This window comes from Triplophysa rosa, linkage group LG20 (genome assembly GCF_024868665.1).
Source record: "Triplophysa rosa linkage group LG20, Trosa_1v2, whole genome shotgun sequence".
Lineage (NCBI taxonomy): Eukaryota > Metazoa > Chordata > Actinopteri > Cypriniformes > Nemacheilidae > Triplophysa > Triplophysa rosa.
This window is the reverse complement of record NC_079909.1, coordinates 9,819,286-9,839,207: the sequence shown is the minus strand read 5'-3', so window position 1 is coordinate 9,839,207 and position 19,922 is coordinate 9,819,286. Positions and strand designations below refer to the sequence as shown.

Here is a 19,922-nt window from a genome sequence, read left to right as displayed (position 1 = left end):
ACACCCATCACCAAGAATTATTGCAATAATATTTTCTTACACATTTATTTTGATGTAAACATGGCACTGCACTGCATTATTAAAGTATGACAAGATTTATTATTGCTTTAGAGATAATCAACCACTTCAGGCAGTCTATGGCTGATCACTAGCACTTATTAAAACAAACTAATTAATCTATAGGGAACCAGCCCTATTTGCATTAGTTAATGATTAGTGCCCTCATAACCAATGCATAACCTGTACTGTATATGACTGTGAAACAGCAACGCAAATTCAACGAGCTCCCTCATAAATGCATTTATGTAAGACGCAAATATGTCTCTAATAATAGATAAACAAAACAATTATTTACAAAATAGGAAAAAAGAAAAGTAAACAACGTGGTTTCACCTCAAATTAACTTACATAAGCATGCAAACTTCTAGTTAAAAGTTCTCAACTTTCCGAATTAAAATCACAAGCACAAAGCTGAAATCTGTAACAGTATTAACACTTTGAAATCACTCGACAGCAGCGTCGTCCTAAATGGCAAACATCCCAACATCTCCATCACTTTAAATGGCAAACAGTGTTTAATTAATGGATGGCACATTGGAGTTATCTTGCACCCTTCAAGCTGACAGGAGAATCACTCAGCGTACCCTCAAATGACATTGAAATGTCCAATGAATATTCATCGAGCTCAGAATGAAGCATATAATTATTAACAGCACATTGTAGTCTCCTTTCCCCCGCTAAAGCCGTCTTAATCCGCAGTTTTGTGGAAATGTGAGCTGTTCCCAGAGGACTAGACTACTGTTCTCTGTGACTGGCACGCTGCCGCGCAAACTTAAACTGTCTCTTCTTGAACACAGTGAGGTATAAAGATTTTACGCATTCAAGCGAGTCTATTAATACGCAGAAGAGACTGATGATCTTTTAAGACACATGCTGGAAATAATCAATATCGGATATAAAGAGGTCATCTTAATGACTGATGCCACGCGTTCTGTGGCATATGTGGATATTAAACGTGCAGTACTTATTTGTCACGCCTTCATGATGATGATGTTTGAAATGCCGGGAGTTTTTATAGAGCAGATGCTTAATGGCGCGATCTATCGCCTAATTATTACACTGAGATAATAAATCACCCGCGTTGAGGCGATAAATTACTTATTTACTTTATGATCCGCGTCCTCGTGACCGTCCCATTGCGCTCCACACGCGCTCGCGCGGACACACCTGCGCGCATCACCGCAGAATATTCCCGGTTCTCGGCACGCAGCCGCGATATTTAATAACAAGATAAATTGTTAACAACAGTTATAATAATACATCCTGTGCGGGTTCACAAGTACGAGTTCTGTAAAAACGCGAGGTAGGTTTAAAATCCTTCGTCTTTTAATGCTTTTAATGTGTTTGAACATCTGTATGACAGATAGACTGTTAGGTATTTGTACAAAATACATTCTACATTATTAAAGTAAAATGTTGAATGTTTTATTTGCACCTGTGATGTAACAGTAGCACTGAGCTTAGAAAGCATTGACAGGAAAATTCTATATCAAATCTCCCCTTACTGAACCTACAGATAACTCTCATCATCGTTGATCAGCAAGCAAGCATCTGTATAATCAACCCAAACATAACAGATATGTACTAATTCGTAATATACGGAATTTTTGCAAATGCATGCATGTGTCACCTTCGAATTAGTTTGCCATCTCCAAAATGTGCACACCTGTGCCGAGAGACACTCACCGTCACATCTGGTCAAACTGGCTTTCTCTTTCATTTGAATGTGATAAAATGCTCACACCTAGTCTTACCTGTGCGATGTGATCAGGAGAATGCCAAAGAAATGTGCGTTAAACGTTCCTATAAAAATCCTCAGACAAACATTGTCACATATCCATCCATGCTCTCGGGAAAGAGCTCCCCAGCAAAGTTCCTGTTCGGATCAAACTAAAAAGAAGATGAGCCCTTCTCCTGCCCTTGTTTCCCGCTTGTCGTAAGTCTTCCAGCAATCCTCTGAACACAGTCAAGCACCCAACACCAAATTCTCCCCTCGGAGCCGTGAAACGTCAGAAACTAGCTTGGATTTGAGAGGAGCAGCTTGACATGTCACATTTACTTCACCACAGAAGCAACATTCTTCCTATTCCTCAGCCTCCCGCTCTCTCTCTTCTCTGAAGGTAATGCTTCTTCTGAAAGATCACAAGCTAATTTCCCTCTTCACTTTTGGCAAACAGACGGAGGCTCCAGCGCACGCGACGGCACTTCTGTGTAGCACGCTTTCACTCTCTCTCTCTCACGTGCTTGCTCTCTCCGTGTCTCCTCTCTTTCCTCCCATTGAGAAGCCACTCAGTACGAGTCTCTCCTCTTCCCACTGACTGGTGTGCGTGTGCCAATGTGAGTGCAGGCGTGTTTGTGTGTATGACAATACGCCTCGCGAGTGGGAGAGGAAAGGAGAGGCATCGCATGCCTTAAAGCAAGACTGCCCACTGTAGCTGGACGCAACAGCACCTAGTGTTGATATAACCTAGTGCCTTGTGTGTGTGTGTCTGTGTGACTGCAGGCGAAGTAAGACTAGAGTTAATTTTGCAATATGCTTCCTCAATTCTACATTATCTTGAAGGGTTTGAAGAGAGAGAGTGAAATCTGCTCAGTGTGCTTTTAATAGAAGGGTGTCCGCAGCTGCGTTAGTAATCATCTCATTATCCAAAGATTGCTGCTGTGTTTCTTTGCCTGTTTGTACAATCTAAATGGCTCTCTGTGTCGTGCTCGGCTCTTGCTGGTTGTTGAGTGTTGCCAGAAAAAAGTTGCAGCTGGCACGGCTGGCACAGAGAAACAGTTGTCCCATTTATGCGTGCTCGGTGGTGTTGTAGGTATTCGGTGTTTGTTTTGATTTGACATCGTTTTGGAGCTCGTGGTTTGAATCATTTTGATTCAGATATTTATGAATTTATACATTTTGAAAGATCTTTGTTTCTAACAGCATGCACCTATGATGTATTAACAAGAGCAACCGCTGTCTCTACGGGGGGCAACTGGGATGTAAAACGTAGGCAAAGCAAATCTCTTGGAATTTTATAGGCGCATGGTGAGGCAGCGGCGTCAAGATGAATTCCTCCTTTCTTGACACTACTGACTACATCGTGACATTTTAGTGACAATAAGGCTGACAAATGCTGCTCAAAGCAGCTGAAGCGGAGAACCTGGGCGCTGCCGTCATCTGAATATCTTAAGACTGAGGAAATGCTCGTGCGAGTATGAATGTAGATGAGCAGATCAGGACTGGAGAGGTACAGAATTTCACTTCCCCATCTGATGCTTATATCTCAGATTTATTTCTGATGTTTTGAACACGGTTCTGCAAGAGCGCAGACAGTGAGCCTAGCCAAAGGGTGTTTTTCATCCTCTTATTGTTGTGGGGCGTCCACGCGTCAGGCAGGAGCGCAGGTAGCCAACACTAGAATCAGCAGTGGGGGAACTGTGGTACAGAGGAAAAATACATACATATATATGTAACAAAGTATAGGTTAGGTATCCTGGACGCCCCACAACAATAAGAGGATGAAAAACACCCTTTGGCTAGGCTCACTGTCTGCACTCTTGCAGAACCGTGTTCAAAACATCAGAAATAAATCTGAGATTTAAGCATCAGTTGGGGAAGTGAAAATCTGTACATCTCCAGTCCTGATCTGCTCATCTACAAATACATCTACAAAAACAAATACATGGTAACAAAGAAGCAAATATTTATTACTCCCTCAGTATGGGTTCTGTAAAGAGATCAAGTGACTGGTTACCTGCCGAGGTAATTGGAACCTGTGCGAGATTAGCTGTTAACAAGGTGTACGCTAGAAATGACTGACCGATGATGCACGGGACAGGACCTGCCAGAATGGCTTGGGGCTGTCTCTTCTGAAAGCATCAAAGCTGTATATCATCTCAGAATGTTCACTAACACGGAGCAAGCAGCTGTGTGCTCGAGGCTACACTTCAGAAACAATACAATGAAAATAAATTTGTTTGCAATGGATTTGATTTCATTTTACTGTTTCATTGTTGTAAAATTGACTTTACAAGTGCTATATTATGGAATTAAAAATGATAAAGTATGAGCTACAAATGTAGGTTTTAAATTGTTGTAAAAGTTGATTAGCTGAGCAATTCCAGCGTTATGGATGTGGTATTTTCAGTCAAAATTTGAAATATAAATTCTCTGAGAATGTATTTATTACCAATATACTGTCTGAACCATCTGTTTTTATATTTTTTTAAACCCCTGATGTTAGAGTCCAGACATCAGAAACATATCAGTCAATGCACAAGTTTTTTATTTTAAAAGAAAGAAAAATTCTTGCGTTATGGATGTGACAAAAAGGACACACGTTTTTGGGAGACAACATACTTTTAGGATTTTTGTGATAAAATATACAAACCAGAAGCAAAAATACCCAACAAATGGAGAAGGGATTTTATTTAAATTTTCATGTGTCCATTTATGAGGAATATGGGCCGTAACGGATGTGACCATTTACTTACCTGACTATGAAAAAAATAAATAGAATAAAAAATAGTCCACCAAAAATGAAAATTCTGTCTTCATTTATTCACCCTCACATTGACCTTCTTCCAAATATCTTCCGTTGTGTTCAGCAGAACAAGGAAATGTATACAGGTTTGGAACAATGAGGGTGAGTAAATGACAGCTTTTTCATTTTTGGGTGAACATTCCCTTTAAGGTCAACATTTTCATGGAATTGCCCAGCTACAACTTTCAAATGCTATGAAATATATATGACATTTATAATATATAAAGCTAGAGTAGCAAAATAAGAACCAAGTTGTAACAGAAGGTGTATTGCTTCGTGTCATAATGGGTGCTTTCACTGTAGACAGCTCTACTGATTATAACAGGAGCGATTCAGTTTTGATGCATCACGGCCAGCGTGAGGAAAAAGAAAACCAAGAGTAAAATGAGAAAAAGAGTTTATGAGTCCCTGTGAACTTTAAGTACGGACCTTGAATTTTATTACGCCCGTCATGTTGACCACTGCTTTCATCAGAGCGCTAGCGCCATAATGTAATGGCTGTGACTCAGCAAAATACAGCTGCATAAGATGAAGGACTTAATAGGATGGACTCGTAGCACAGAATGCGTGACAAAATGAGGATAATTTGTAATGCACTAGCACAAAAGCACAATGGAAGGGGAGAAGGTAGAATTAAGGCACTGAGAGAAAAAAATTCTGAATTAGCTTAGATAAGCACATTAGCATTTGACTAGCAGTGTTTTTAAAAAGTCTTTTTGTGCTGGCAGACTTCATGAAAATGTATGGCTTATGAATATGGCTCATGTTTATTTTAGGCGCTCAAAAATCACATTTGTGTTCCGTCAATGTCGCGCCGCACGAAAACTTGAAACAAAGTCTTTCTGGAAACATCTTTAAGCGCCTCTAAGGACGACTTAAAAGAAAAATCATCCAATTAGCTGTTTCTCATGGCGATTATGCGTGTTTACGGCGACATCGCCGTTCTCAATCTCATTGTTTTGCCATCTGGGATTTAGTTTCCCTATTTATAACTGTTTTGCACATTGTAGGGCTTGTTTGGGGACAACGTGATGATTTAACAGTAACTTTATCACTACTGTAGCCTTCAATCTTTACTCTCGAAGCATCATCTCTTGGGCTCCTAATATTTCCAAGCATCTGTCACCACCATCCATGCCAAGGACCAGAGCAATCCAATCACCATTTGTTTGCACACAAGCCTGTATAAAACATTTTTACAACTTCTTCTCCACCCATACACATTCTCCCAGATCTCTTGATGAAGTCTTTGACCAAGGTTATCACAGCCAGACCAGCCACTTGATAATGCAGACTTGGAAGGTGGTGAGGCTTACTAGGGTGTGGAGTGGTTTTTCAAGACTCCAAAGAATCCAGGGGAAATTCTCTCAAAGATTCATGAACTTAGTGATGTTAGTGTATGAAGCATGTATGAAACAGTCTTACTTTGCTTGGAGGTGCCTCAAGGCCAAAAGGGCCTGGCAATGAATAACAAAAGCTGAAGAAAAATGTGTGTGATCAACAAAAAGAGTATTCAACACATGCTGTTCCCTTGTTCTCTAACAGGAGATGTTAGCTGTCCTTTATTAACCTTTATTTAAAGTTATCAAGCATCAGACACGGGAAAGAGATAGACCTGATCTAGAGATAGACCCTGAAGACCCCCAAAGTCTAAGGTGATGTGAAAAAAAACAATTATAATATTACACCAAACACATATAAACATAATAATGACATAGTGACATTCATGTCCATATATAAATAACTAGATGCCTCATTCAAGCGCTCCAGGCACGTAGACGTGTCCACCATCTTGGAACGGTCCACTGACGTCACACACAGTTTACTAGAATGCCACAATTGCGCAGCCATGGCAATTTAATTCCCAAAAAATCAGACACCCTTTCGTTGTTGTCATGTGTTAATGTAGCAAATATAATGTTTGAGTTTACACAACAACAAAATGTTTTCATAATCACACACAGTCAGCATGCTCTTGAGTGTTGGCAGGGTTGCCAGATCTGTGAAACAAAGTCTTTTATCAAGAGCCTAACACCCCTACTCCAACAGAATTTAACATTCATAAATACAATCATTTTAAGATTGACAAAATCCTTCCACTCCTGTGGATAAAACAAACCGGAACAATGGGAAAGCCGCAGACTTGGCAACACAGACCAGCTCGCACTGTTCCGATATGGCAGACGACATATAGCGGCCCATAGAAACAGATGCTAATGCGGCATCTAATTATTTATATCTATGTTCATTACCACTGTATGGTTATGTGAAACAGCATTTTTAACCAATGAAATTTCACTTTAGGTGGAGCTAGTGTAGTCACTACAGGAAGTCTGACATCACACATCACTGCTTCTGCGTCCAAACGTATCTGGTTTGGGTCAGAGAAGGTAGAAATGGTCATGATAAACCAAAATATAAAGCAAATTAAAAAAAATGATTAAATAATATATAATCTGATCCTTTCAAAAAAGAAGACACTATTTTCCAGAGAAAGTCATTAGCTCAGCAGTAATGTACATTGTACTGACCTGATTAAATAAACTCTTATGTAAATATTATGTTCTCGGTTCATTGTGTACAGTCCATGGTGCATACCGTACGGTATAATACCAGACGTCTCCTCACAAAGTGTCTCGAAATTACAGCATCTCTCAGTTTGCTCATTAGATGTAAATTACCGGTAAAGAAATTAAAGTAATACACAAATAATATTGTCGCCGCGTTCTCCTCCAGCATTTTGAGAGAAAGAAATGTCGCTGTTTTTCTTCAATTCAAGTAAATATTTATGATCGCTTCAGGACTGTGAGTGATGTGGAGCGTTGCTTATTGAGGGACTGAACGTGTTGAAGGCTTGTCTTAATTATTCCCTCATGGTAAAGCAGAAGCAACACGCAAGCCCGTGTACTCTAATTGACGCCGTGTAAAATCTCCCTCAGGTGCCATGGCACAGAAACTGATATAAAACAGGCTGTTTGTGCATTTTTCAAAGAGGTTGGTTTGAAGAAGCGTGTGGGATAAGAGAGACTGAGACGACTTATTTGTCTCAGAGGTGTTTGTGTGTGAAAGAAACAGAGCAGATTGGTGGCTTCTCTCAATCCCTGTGGAATAACCATCTATTACCGGTAAGAGACGATACTGAGAGGAGCTTGTGTGTATGTTTTGTAGTTTTTTCCTTGCCCCTTCACACACTATGTTTGAAGTAGACCAGATACTGTTTATGTTGTCACAAAAATGTGAGGACCTGTGAGGCCTCCGGAGGAAATTTCTTCCAGCTATCTCACAAGGAGAAAAATAATGGAGTGATACAGATATACTGTGCCTGGGAAAAAAAATAAGAGACCATATCAATGTCAGTTTTTCTTATTTTAAAATGTCTTTATAGGTATGTGTTTAGGTAAAATGAACATTTTTGTTTCATTCTGTGACCTACTAACAATATTTCTCCCAAATTCAAACAACATTTGGATTTATTTGCAGAAAATGAAAACTGGAGAAACAGGTCAAAATAACAGAAACGATTCTCAGTATTTTTTTAGATCTCAAATACTGCAAAGAAAACAAGTTCATATTTACTTTTAAGCAAAACAACAGTAATATTTGTACATGTTTTTAGGTAAAGTTCTTTTTTTATGTGATAATCTTGATTTATATCACAGTTTTACCAATACAAAATCTGTACCTTTTTAGACATTGAACCTGATTCGACCCGAAGCGTAGATGTTTAAATTGAGACCATGGGTCAGAGTAACATCCAGACATGTCCCGACTGAGGAAGGACATATCACTCAACAGCCAACCTATGGCAGTAAGCTGGACTGATTGAATGAGAGCAGACAAGCGTTTGGTACACAAGCATGTTTTCCCAGACGTCTGTGACTCACTCACCGCTATGTGTTTGTGATGATCAGAAGGATCTGGTCGTGTCCGGCTTTCATAAATGCCCACAAGTGTGTGACTCACATGACCTAGCTTAAGGAAAGAAGCATATGGTAAATCACTTCTCTACATTTTAGTCATCAGCCATTGGTGGAGGATTTGTCATGACGCGGGAGTGTTATTAGATTCAGCAGGTGCGACGGTATGCAGAGAAATTACAAGGTTGTCAATGAGACACAGTCTGTCTAGGTCATAAAGAGCTCTTCATATTCAGCCCTGTGTGACAGGAAGACATTTGTGATTTGTATCGTATCGAAGTCATGAGAGACGGTGGTGTGCATTACCTGCCAACAATGGAGATTCATACAAGGTAGTCTCATGTAGCCAGACTTGTGTTGCAATGCAACGCATGTTATTACAGTACATTTGTGTGGAAACCGTTCAATGTTATAATACAGAACATTTATATATAAGTGTGAACAATTGTAAGCAAAATATCTGGATGTCCAAAATAAGTACAGATTATTTCCTACAAAACAAAAACCTGTAAAATACATGTGAATTAACATCTATTTCAAACAAAACTAAGAATCTTTCAAAGATTGTCAAAGATTGTGGATCTTATGTGGAAAACGTATGATTCTTTGGACAGCCTGCAAGAACAAGCATTTCCATTTGAGGAAAAATGTGGTGGTTTGTCCATCTCTGAAAGGCTTGACAGCTTGTGCTATTTTGGCATTTTCTCGACAATAGAGAAAAGACAGAAAATGTTTGGTGAACAACAGCAAACAAGACCAGCAAATGTTGCAAGCCAGATTGAATGCACACTAAACACTAAGCCATAGCCCTAACATGAGCAGAATCATAAACTTAATCCAACAAAACAACATTTATAATAGAGTTTAACTAAATCTAATGTGCAAAAAAGCCTCTAATTGGCATTTTGAGACATAGAAAAGGTGCAGCGTTTAGGTAGGTCACTCATTCAAAGCGTCCATCGCTCTTTTCAGTGCATCATTTGTGTCTGACCAGTTCTGGAGCAATACTATTTTGTGTTCAAGGTAACTGGTGAATGGAGTTCAGATTGCATCTGATCTGGGGTCTGTAGTGAAGACGTGATGTATTGTGTGTGTTGTACAGTAGCTGACCTTCTGCAGCGCTTCATAAAGTGATTATGAAGAGATCTGACCTCTGTCTGTCCAGCCATAATACAGAAAGGCACTTGATGTTGGCTGTCAATCAAACAGCAACAAAGTGAAAGCTGAATGGGAATTATTTTGTTAAACAACGCACTAAATGGTGTACTCCTCAGATAAAGCATTGCGTAACTAATGCTCCTGTTTTAGCCTGAGTGTCACGACACAGGTCGCCTGATAGAGAATAGCCTACATTGTAAGTGCAAGCGTAGGGCATTTGTTTCTTCTCGTTTCTATATAGCTGGGATGTACCAGGTTTGACCTGTAGTCAGCGAATGGCTGCATTTAAAAAGCCCCCGTTGTGCAACCCTGATGCTTCGGGAATATAGAGACAACAATAGCCAGAAAAAAACAGCGGAGAGGTTAATGGAGTTCTCAGCTGTTTTATTTAAGCATTAACTTAAATGAAAGAAATGTTTCTCTTACAAATCCTTAGGATAAATAAAGAGACACAACTGAGACAACAGTAGTTATAAAAACAACAATGTGGTCGGATGATTTGATTTGAGGATGAGAAATGTTTGACTTCTACCTGAAGCTTTGTTTCAATTGTTTAATAACTTTCTTGAGATTGCATTCAAAACTGTAGGCCACTGAGATTATAAACACAGGTCCACAACCACTTCCAGGTTCAGTTTTTATTTATTTATTAGTAGTATTATTTACAGTTTTATTTAAATATTTCAATCTTACATATATAAATAAATCTTAAAGATACGTATTTATTTAACCTTTTAAATAGATTATAATGGTTGTAATTTGTTTTTGTTTGTGTAGCGTTAAAGAACTGAAACAGGAAGTTCTTCTGGACCATCGTTGAACCAACATTGTTTACGTCATCCAAAGAGGTCTATAGAGACACACTGTAAGATTACATTTCTCACAAAGGAAAAATCTAACAAGCAGTGGACCTAAGCAAAAATCTCGATCTAATTTTCATTGATGTCTTGGAGAAACAACTGGGATATAAAAGAGACACCAATCGTGATTTGTCTATGGGTAGCCAACACAATGCAGCCACATCAAACACCAAAAAGAACAATGTATAAATTTCCATCGACCCTTAATGACTTTGTTTGATGTTTCACAATGTATTCTGTATTTTTTATGTCTGTTCCTTTAACGTTACCCAACAGATACCAGATTTGGCACCTGCGTAGATTAATGTTCAAATTGAATCCTGAATCTTGTTTGAACTCAGATGTTGAAATACTCTACATGAAGCCCTGAGGTATTATTTTAAGAAATAGTTCACCTAAATATTTAACTTCTTTCATCATTTAGGCTACTCACCCTCAAGTCAATAAAAACCTGGATGAATTTATTTCATGGAACACAAAAGAAGAAGCTCATGCTACTCTCTCTCAGTGATGAAAGTGAATGGTTACTATGGCCTGTCAAGCTATGGCAGAGGAGAAGATATTCAGTGAATAAGATCACATGACTTAATTGGTCTGTTCCCCATTTCGGTATTCTTGCACAAGTCATACAGCATTTTTAAGGTGTTTTTTGTTTGTTTAGGGTTGACAGAACCTGGTCATCATTTATTTCATTTTATAGAACGCATAGAATAAAAAATCTCTCTCACAAAAGAAAAGCATTCATGTTTGTAATGACTTTAAATTATTATGTAACAATTGTAATTAAAAGTATTGTAATTGTAATAAATGACATGACTGTATTTAGTAATACCCAAGTCCAATAAACATCAATTTCTTCATCAAAACCAAACATACACTCTTTTTTGTGGCAATGTTGCATATGAAGATTAGCAAGCTACAAATGAGCACGTGTTTCATTATTCTTTGACTATAATAACAATAATTTAATATTAAAATATTCTCCCTAAAGTGATACCAAAGAGAAGCAGCAAACCAAAGCAAGGGCACGGCGAACTGAGACAATGTCCACTCTACGCCTATTTTTCTCCATGCTGTTCATCTCACAGCCTCCCAGCGGATCTGAAGGAAATGGACTCTTAGCGTAGTCACCATACATCACAGGCTGACACTGATGGTCCGACTTCTGGATTCTTACATCTGATGTTTCTTTAAATCAATTATTCAGGATCTGAGATTCATGTTGGAGATTCACCTATTCATCACTCCTAATTGCCATGCACCATGTCGTCGCTGATCAAAGTGCCTCAACCTTCCCCCTCAATATTTAACATCCCTGAAAAAAGACATTCAGTTATTCCAAGTGAAGCTTACTTGTGACTCCTGTGATGTTCTCTCATACTCAGGCCTTTAAAGTACACAAAAACAGGAAGCGAGGGTATGTTACTATGATACTGTATGGCCTTTGCTAATATGATAGTCATGCACCGATTATTGGAAAAGTGATTATTGGACCTTAATATGACATGTGTATGAAACAAACAGACCTCTGAGCTGATTCAGCTGTTTCTGATAAGATTCCAGCAATTGATTGCCGAATTGTCCCATTTGTAGAAACAGAAGAAGCAGCAATGACCCCTCACTGATCCCTGATGACCCACAACGGACGCATGTTTTTTAACAGTGTTCCTTTACATCATGTAAAGGAACATAGTAAATTACATGCTTGAAAGGTTGGTCAACATGAGAAATGGCCATTTGTTGAGAACTGCAAACAGTGGATATTAAGGACCATTTGGGCAGTTCCATGGAAAAGTCAACCTTAACATAAAATAAAAAAAAATCACCATGCTGATAGGTCAAGATGTCAATATTTGGTGGATTAAAAGACAAATCTTTCTTAAAGTTTTTAAAGCATGATTGTTCTTAGTGAATTGTTACATCTGTAACGGTCCATATTCCTCATAAATAGACACATGAAAATTAAAATAAAAGAACTATTTCATGTTCTATAAAGAGCTATCCCTTCTCCATTTGTTGGGTATTATTGCTTCGGGTTTGCACATTTTAATTCAGAGAAATCCTACAAAGTATGTTTTCTCTCAAAAACACATCCATCCATTTTTGTCACATCCATAACGCATGGTATATTTCCTTCTTTTAAAATAGAAAACTTGTGTATAAACTGATATTTTTCTTATGCCTGGGCTCTATCATCAGTTTAGTAAAATATAAGAATTTATATTCTTAGAATTTATATTTCAAGTTTTGACTCTAAATGTCACATCCATAACACTGGAATTGTTTATTCACATCATGATGTTTTAAACTAAAAACTTTTTATGTGGTTTGGCTGCTCGTTTACACAAAATTGGGTTTATTCTATATAAAGAATAGAATTAGTGCTGGGATGATGTATTGTGCAATTCTTATGCTCAGTTTCCCAATGAATTACAGTTAAATGCTGCCACATCCGAAAGCCAGAGGGCGTGCAGAAACTCTGAATATGACACACGGCCATGATTGTTTTAACTCTGAAGAGCCCTTCGGAGGGCGATATATCCTATTTGGAATGACCGGTAGTTCCAGGAAATGCCAATGGTCATATTCTATCGCTGTTCTTCAAACCTTTTCAGGTATTTTCATGATAATAAAGTATATTTATAATGATGATGTTTGACGAGTGTTGCTTTTTCAAATGTACGTTATAAACGACTCAATCTCGTAGTGATTTGAGATCGAGCAGTGCTTCCTACTGATGAAAGAGCCATAGTTCACGGAAGAGCAGTGCATAAAACACTTAATCAAAGAATTTGCGATTTCAGAATCACCCTAGACAGGTATAATTAGTTTGAATCACGATATACAGTATCTAACAGAAGTGAGTACACCCCTCACATTTTTGTAAATATTTTATTATATCTTTTCATGTGACAACACTGAAGAAATGACACTTTGCTACAATGTAAAGTAGTGAGTGTACAGCTTGTATAACAGTGTAAATTTGCTGTCCCCTCAAAATAACTCAACACACAGCCATTAATGTCTAAACCGCTGGCAACACAAGTGAGTACACTCTTAAGTGAAAATATCCAAATTGGGCCCAATTAGCCATTTTCCCTCCCCGGTGTTATGTGATTCGTTAGTGTTACAAGGTCTCAGGTGTGAATGGGGAGCAGGTGTGTTAAATTTGGTGTTATCGCTCTGAGGATCTGAAAAAAAGAATTGTTGCTCTACATAAAGATGGCCTAGGCTATAAGAAGAATTCCCAAGACCCTGAAACTGAGCTGCAGCACGGTGGCCAAGACCATACAGCAGTTTAACAGGACAGGTTCCACTCAGAACAGGGAGTGGGGAGTGTCATGGTCTGGGGCTGCATGAGTGCTGCCGGCACTGGGGAGCTACAGTTCATTGAGGGAACCATGAATGCCAACATGTGCTGTGACATACTGAAGCAGAGCATGATCCCCTCCTTCAGAGACTGGGCCGCAGGTATTCCAACATGATAATGACCCCAAAAGAAGCTGAGGGTGAAGGTGATGGACTGGCCAAGCATGTCTCCAAACCTAAACCCTATTGAGCATCTGTGGGGCATCCTCAAACGGAAGGTGGTGGAGGGCAAGGTCTCTAACATCCACCAGCTCCGTGATGTCGTCATGGAAGAGTGGAAGAGGACTCCAGTGGCAACCTGTGAAGTTCTGGTGAACTCCATGCCCAAGAGGGTTAAGGCAGTGCTGGAAAATAATGGTGACCACACAAAATATTGACACTTTGGGCCCAATTTGGACATTTTCACTTAGGGGTGTTCTCACTTTTGTTGCCAGCGGTTTAGACATTAATGGCTGTGTGTTGAGTTATTTTGAGGGGACAGCAAATTTACACTATTATACAAGCTGTACACTCACTACTTAGCAAAGTGTAATTTCTTCAGTGTTGTCACACGAAAAGATATAATAAAATATTTACAAAAATGTGAGTGGTGTACTCACTTCTGTGAGATACTGTATATCATCCCAGCCCTAAATATAATAGAAAAAAAAAAAAATTAAAATGTGTTAGTATTACTGGGTCAACGATCTTTTGAAGATGGCTAAAGATTCATCTGCTCTTGTTGAGATATGCAGGTCATTTCAACAGCTGGCAACAATCAAGAAAAAGGCACCACAAGCCAATGCTCACTAACTGAACACAATCTTCTGGAGAGCAACAAGATGTCTTTGGTTAAACATCTCCATCAGAAAGACCACACTGGTTGACCAACATTGTCAGTTTCCTAAGGTTACAGTATGGCAGACCAGCAGCCCACCAGCATTAAAGGCGGGGTATCCAATTTCCGAATTACGCTTGTTTAGACAAAGTCGGGCCAAGTACCAAAACAACCTTGTAGCCAATCAGCAGTAAGGTGCACAGTGCACAGGACGGACATTAGTCGAGCTGAGCGCTGACGAAAGCAAAAAAACGGGGGTAGGGGTGTATCTGTTTTGGTGATTTGAACATCAAACCGGATGAGAAACCGGACACCCCGCTTTTAACTAGACTGGTCTTTTAAGCAAGAGAGAGCCTCCCCAGACTGACATTTTAAAACATTTCATAAAAAACAACAAACCAGCAATCAAAAATAGCTTAAAGTTTATCAGAATAATGTGGATAAGTATATGAGGTCTATCAGAGAGGAAGGTAGGTATGTCTGCTGCTGCAAAGCTAAAGTCTCTTGAAATACATTAACCTTTATAAAAAGATAAACAATAGCAAAACAAACATCTTCCGTGAAAATATGTTTGATCAAGCAGCCCATGTGCATTTTACAGCAGAAACACACTGGGCTAGATTGAAGTAAATACTGTTGGCATTAAGCTGTTTGAAAAAGCTTTGGGTAAGAATGCAACTCATATTTCTAATGCAAATCATTACCATCATTTCTTCTATATCTTCAGTACGCCCTCACTGTGACCTTTATCAAAGGCTTTTTCCATCCCGGAAAGAAATTCACCTTTTCCTTTCAAAATGGCTGCACGGTGCACAGAGGTCAAGGGCGCTCATAGATCTTAGTTTGCCTCTGTCTTTTAGACTTTTAAAGGTGAGGTGTCATTTTTTAGATGCTAAAATTTATTTAAAAAGTATACTTCTCAGTTTAATATAAAGAGACAAGTAAGCTATTGATGGGTAGAATTCAAAGTGTTAATAGGTTTGACACTAGGCATGGGCTGAATACCGGTTTCAACCGAGGTTTGAAAGAGTCAAGGTTTCAAAACCACTAAAATTGTCTGTGATACTGTTTCTAATGTTTCAAGATAGCATCGCGCCAACCTACTTAGCAGTGAATGTTACAAAGACCTACTACCATTATTGCCTACATCTGTAATTGATTTGACAGAAGTGTTATCCTAATATAGATCCTATAGAATTAGGGTGCAATTCTATTTAAGAGTTATTTTACCCAATAAATTCTTTCTCTTTTTTGGACTTGCCATAGAAATCATTTGCTTGTGCATTTCGAGGACACCAGTCGACTTCAGTCAGAAACAGATTTTCATGTAATAAAACACAGCATGGCCTTTAATTTCTCATATACCCATTTAAGTGCAAAAGAACCCAAGAGAAAACACACATACAACAGTCTGCGTCTAGCTGTATTATTGCACTATGCCTTTGCGTTCACAGAAATTAATTTTGACCCAGATAAGGGCCCATACAGACTGATTTCACTCCGCTGCCATGTTGAAATCGAAAAACGAGGCAGAGGTGGGAAGAAAACCGGAAAGACAGATAGACTCCAATGGTTTGGACTACCCTCGGGTGTTTGTGACATGAATAAACAAATGATGCGTTTAAAAACAACGTTAGAGTAGCTGTGTACGTGCAAATGAAACCCGCTTATGGCAGCTTAAACAGTCACAAATATGACATGGTACGCTGAAGTGGTCAAGTAAAACAGCTCGTTTGACATGCATTCTATGCTTATATTTTCACATTTCGTAATTTCATAAATCGTTTAATAACTTCAGGTTGGTTGTCCAAACCATTGCAGTCTATCTACCCTTCTGGTTTTCTTTCCACATCTGCCTCGCTTTCCATTTCAACATGGCGGTGGAGTGAAATCAGTCTATTCACAAAACATTTTAAGGCTAAAAGCTAACTTGCCGATTTAAGAGACTCGTGTGTCAGTGTAAATTTTAGGAATTTAAGATGTTTGCCCTATATCATATCACGAAGCATTTTGGCACTTAAATCCTTAATCTGTAAAAAGTTAGGGGTAGTCAAGAGGTCGCTAAAACCAAACCACATGCAATAATTCTAAAAAATATATGTTTTTTTTAAATCCCCCACAACTAAAAAAGATTATGATAATTATTTTTAAGTGATTTTTTTGGTCAGCAATAATCTGCCAAATCAGCAATAATCATTTTTCATAAATGACCAATTTTGGGACTGCATTCTAAAGCATGCATGAATTACAACCACGTAAGTTTGGATGTGAATTTTTATGTATATTCGCCATACATTTTGTGACAGTTAACAGATTAAATAACGACAATGCATATATTTTTTTCCAAGTCAACCTTTAATGCAAGAGTTGGCAGTTTTTGTGGGTGTTAGTGTGGGTCAATCACATATGTGACCCAGTCTGTGAAAACCCGGCTAAAGCCTCATAATGTAGTTATGAGAAAACAAGCATCAAAGTTGGATTTCAACCATTAATTTCACTAGGATTTCAACTTTTGACATTACTCAGTCAGTATTAAAGCTATCAAGGTTATATTTTCACAGAACGTTCTTTACATTATGTAGATGTAAATCACAATAAATTGACTTTAGCTGGGTTTTCACAGACTGGGTCACATATAACAAAAACACATTGACTGATCTACAAACAAACCTAGATGACATCATAAGGACAAGATTTCACAGAAAAACCAACATCCCCTTCACATAATTAAATCAGCACAAAGGGCCTTTTAAATGCCACACCACTAAATCAGCAGAGACCTGATGTGATTTCTACGTTTTCCTTGAGGAGAATTCAATTAAAACAGCCCAAACTACTTCAAATAGACTTGAAACTAGATTTCAATGACAATGGCGCCTCGTACACGATTGCAACCCAGACGTATGACATTAAAAGCTGGTTCTCCTAAAAAGTCTAAAGTGCAGTTCATAACCCGGTCAATACTGAGGCCCGGTAGTATTTCTGAAAACTGCAGCCGTAACATAATGTTCAAATGTCTGTGTAATGGAATGACTGGGGGAAGCATAAAAACCTGCCCTCATGTCTGAGAGAGAGAACAAATGCAAAGATGTGGCCAGCTTGCCAAGGTCCTCCATTTGCTTTCCGACCTGATGTCCTCCTCCAAAGTCCCTGAAATAGACTCTCTTTGGGGACGTGTTCAAGCGCACGACTATCGACTCACCAGTGTTCTGATTAAAAGCAGCGTTTGAAAACATCTTGTGTTGCATCCACCTTTGTGTTTTTCTTTTTCTTTATTTTTTTATTGCAGTAAAAACGAGGTATTAGGTAAAACATATATTTCCCCCTTTAATACACCTTTAATGTGTCTAGCATAGATCGCAGTTGGAGCCCATGGCACTCTAGGAATATGTTTTCATAACACATTGTTGGTATTAACCAAAAGACCATTTGGAAATGCATTTTGTATTCGCCACACACCTTACATAGCATCGTGCTGTTAGTTATAAATGTTTTATCTCCACTATAAATGCCTTTATGATTATGTGCTGTTTTCCATATAATTAGATGTGAATTCTGAAGCATTAGCGTATACTGTTATGATAATACATCCTTTGAGGGCTCGAATTTTCAGTCTATGCACTTAACCATGCAAAACATGTGTTCAGATTCAATGGATCTGGGAATACTTGGAGAGCTAGAGCTAAGGCGAATCAAGGGACCTTGTGTACAGGGGCGTAGCCAGAACTTTTTTTTAGAGGTGGCCAGGTAAGACCCAGTGATTTTATTAGGGTGACCAAAAAATCCTTACAGACAGAAATTCTTAAACTTCTACTGTAATTTACACCAATTCTTCATTACACATAGTTTGCTGGTCAAAACATAAACAAAGAACGTAAAGTAAACAATTTATTCGCAATGCTTTCATGTGCCAACATTATTTTAAAATAATTTGCTAGCTATCATTTGCAGTAAGTTAGCATTTTGTATAGAAAATAAACATTGCAGTATCCCAACTTAAACTTTCACGAAAATGTAATTAATAAATGGAATCCAGTTAAACAAGACTGATTTTACTGACCTGATCCTTCTGCTCGCGATGAACTTCCATGGTACACAGACAGTACACTGTCACGAAGCAGTTAGCAGCTGTTCAGCTATAGCGCTCAGACTGTTTGTGTCAGTGCGTCAGCGTATGACATCATATTAACGCAAGAGTAATGTTCTCGCGTTACTTTCAGTGCATACGCTAAATGATCTTTGAAGCACTCCGTAAACTCCGACACACATCTTAAAACTGCTTCGCACAACAGAGGTGGCCATCCATCATTCAGGGGTGGCCGTGGCCACCCATGGCCACCATGTAGCAACGCCCCTGCTTGTGTAATTCAAGTGAACCCTAACAACCTTGTCAGATTCACAGACTGGTGAGATACACGTGAACACACAACACAAAGGTGAAATCCTTTTGGTCTCCTGTCATGTAGGAACTGAAAACCTTGACTGATGAAAGAGCTCCTTATAGTGCACATGATGAAGTAAGTTGTCAGTCTGGTACAGGGGTCCCTGTCATGTGCTTACTGTACATTGGCAACTGGTCAGGCATCTGTTGGTATGAATAGTGTTTGAATTGGGAAGGCAATTCAAGGGGAGACATTAGGGGACCCCACAAGGACCTGAAAAAAAAACATTTTATTTTGTCATTGATAACAAAGTGGGGAGAATTGGGGAACCCCAAGACTTTAGACAAAATTCAAAGACTTGGGTATGATACACCTTATGTATTATCATTTCAGTTTTTATAGTTTGTTATTTTATTATTATTATTATTATTATTATTATTTTAGTTTAGTTAGTATTATGTCAATTTTATTTTGTATTTTTAGCTATTTTGTTATGTGCTTTATTTATTCATTTACTTATTTATGCTTAATATTGTTATATATACAGTGTATATATATGAAGAGTTTGGTTCCAAAATGACATAACTCTGTTTACATTTATTTTTAAAACTCGTGTTTTTTATTGTGCATTCAAATTTATATCAATCAAACTGCAGTTGGTTTGTTTTGATTTATGCCATAATAACAAAAAATACAGCTAACTAACACAGTAAAAACATGATAACACAATAAAAACATGATTTTTGAAAAATTTTCTCATTTTGAGTTCTCATTTTGGAACCAAACTCTTCATATACTGTATATTCCAGTTGAAACATTGCTAGAGCAATTAA

At 38.3% G+C, this 19,922-nt stretch overlaps 1 protein-coding gene across 3 annotated transcripts in view; it reads right to left on the bottom strand.

Moving 5' to 3' along the window:
- LOC130571535 (chemokine-like protein TAFA-1) overlaps window positions 1-2,573 on the bottom strand; it is a 129,881-nt gene extending 127,308 nt beyond the window's left edge. For 2 of the 3 annotated variants that reach the window (XR_008965100.1, XR_008965101.1), the window contains exon 1: window positions 1,815-2,570. The gene's annotated coding sequence lies outside the window, so the exon portion shown is untranslated. Of the gene's footprint in view, window positions 1-1,814 lie in introns of all 3 variants that reach the window. The other variant, XM_057362578.1, reaches the window with a different exon arrangement.
- Window positions 2,574-19,922: the final 17,349 nt, after the last annotated feature.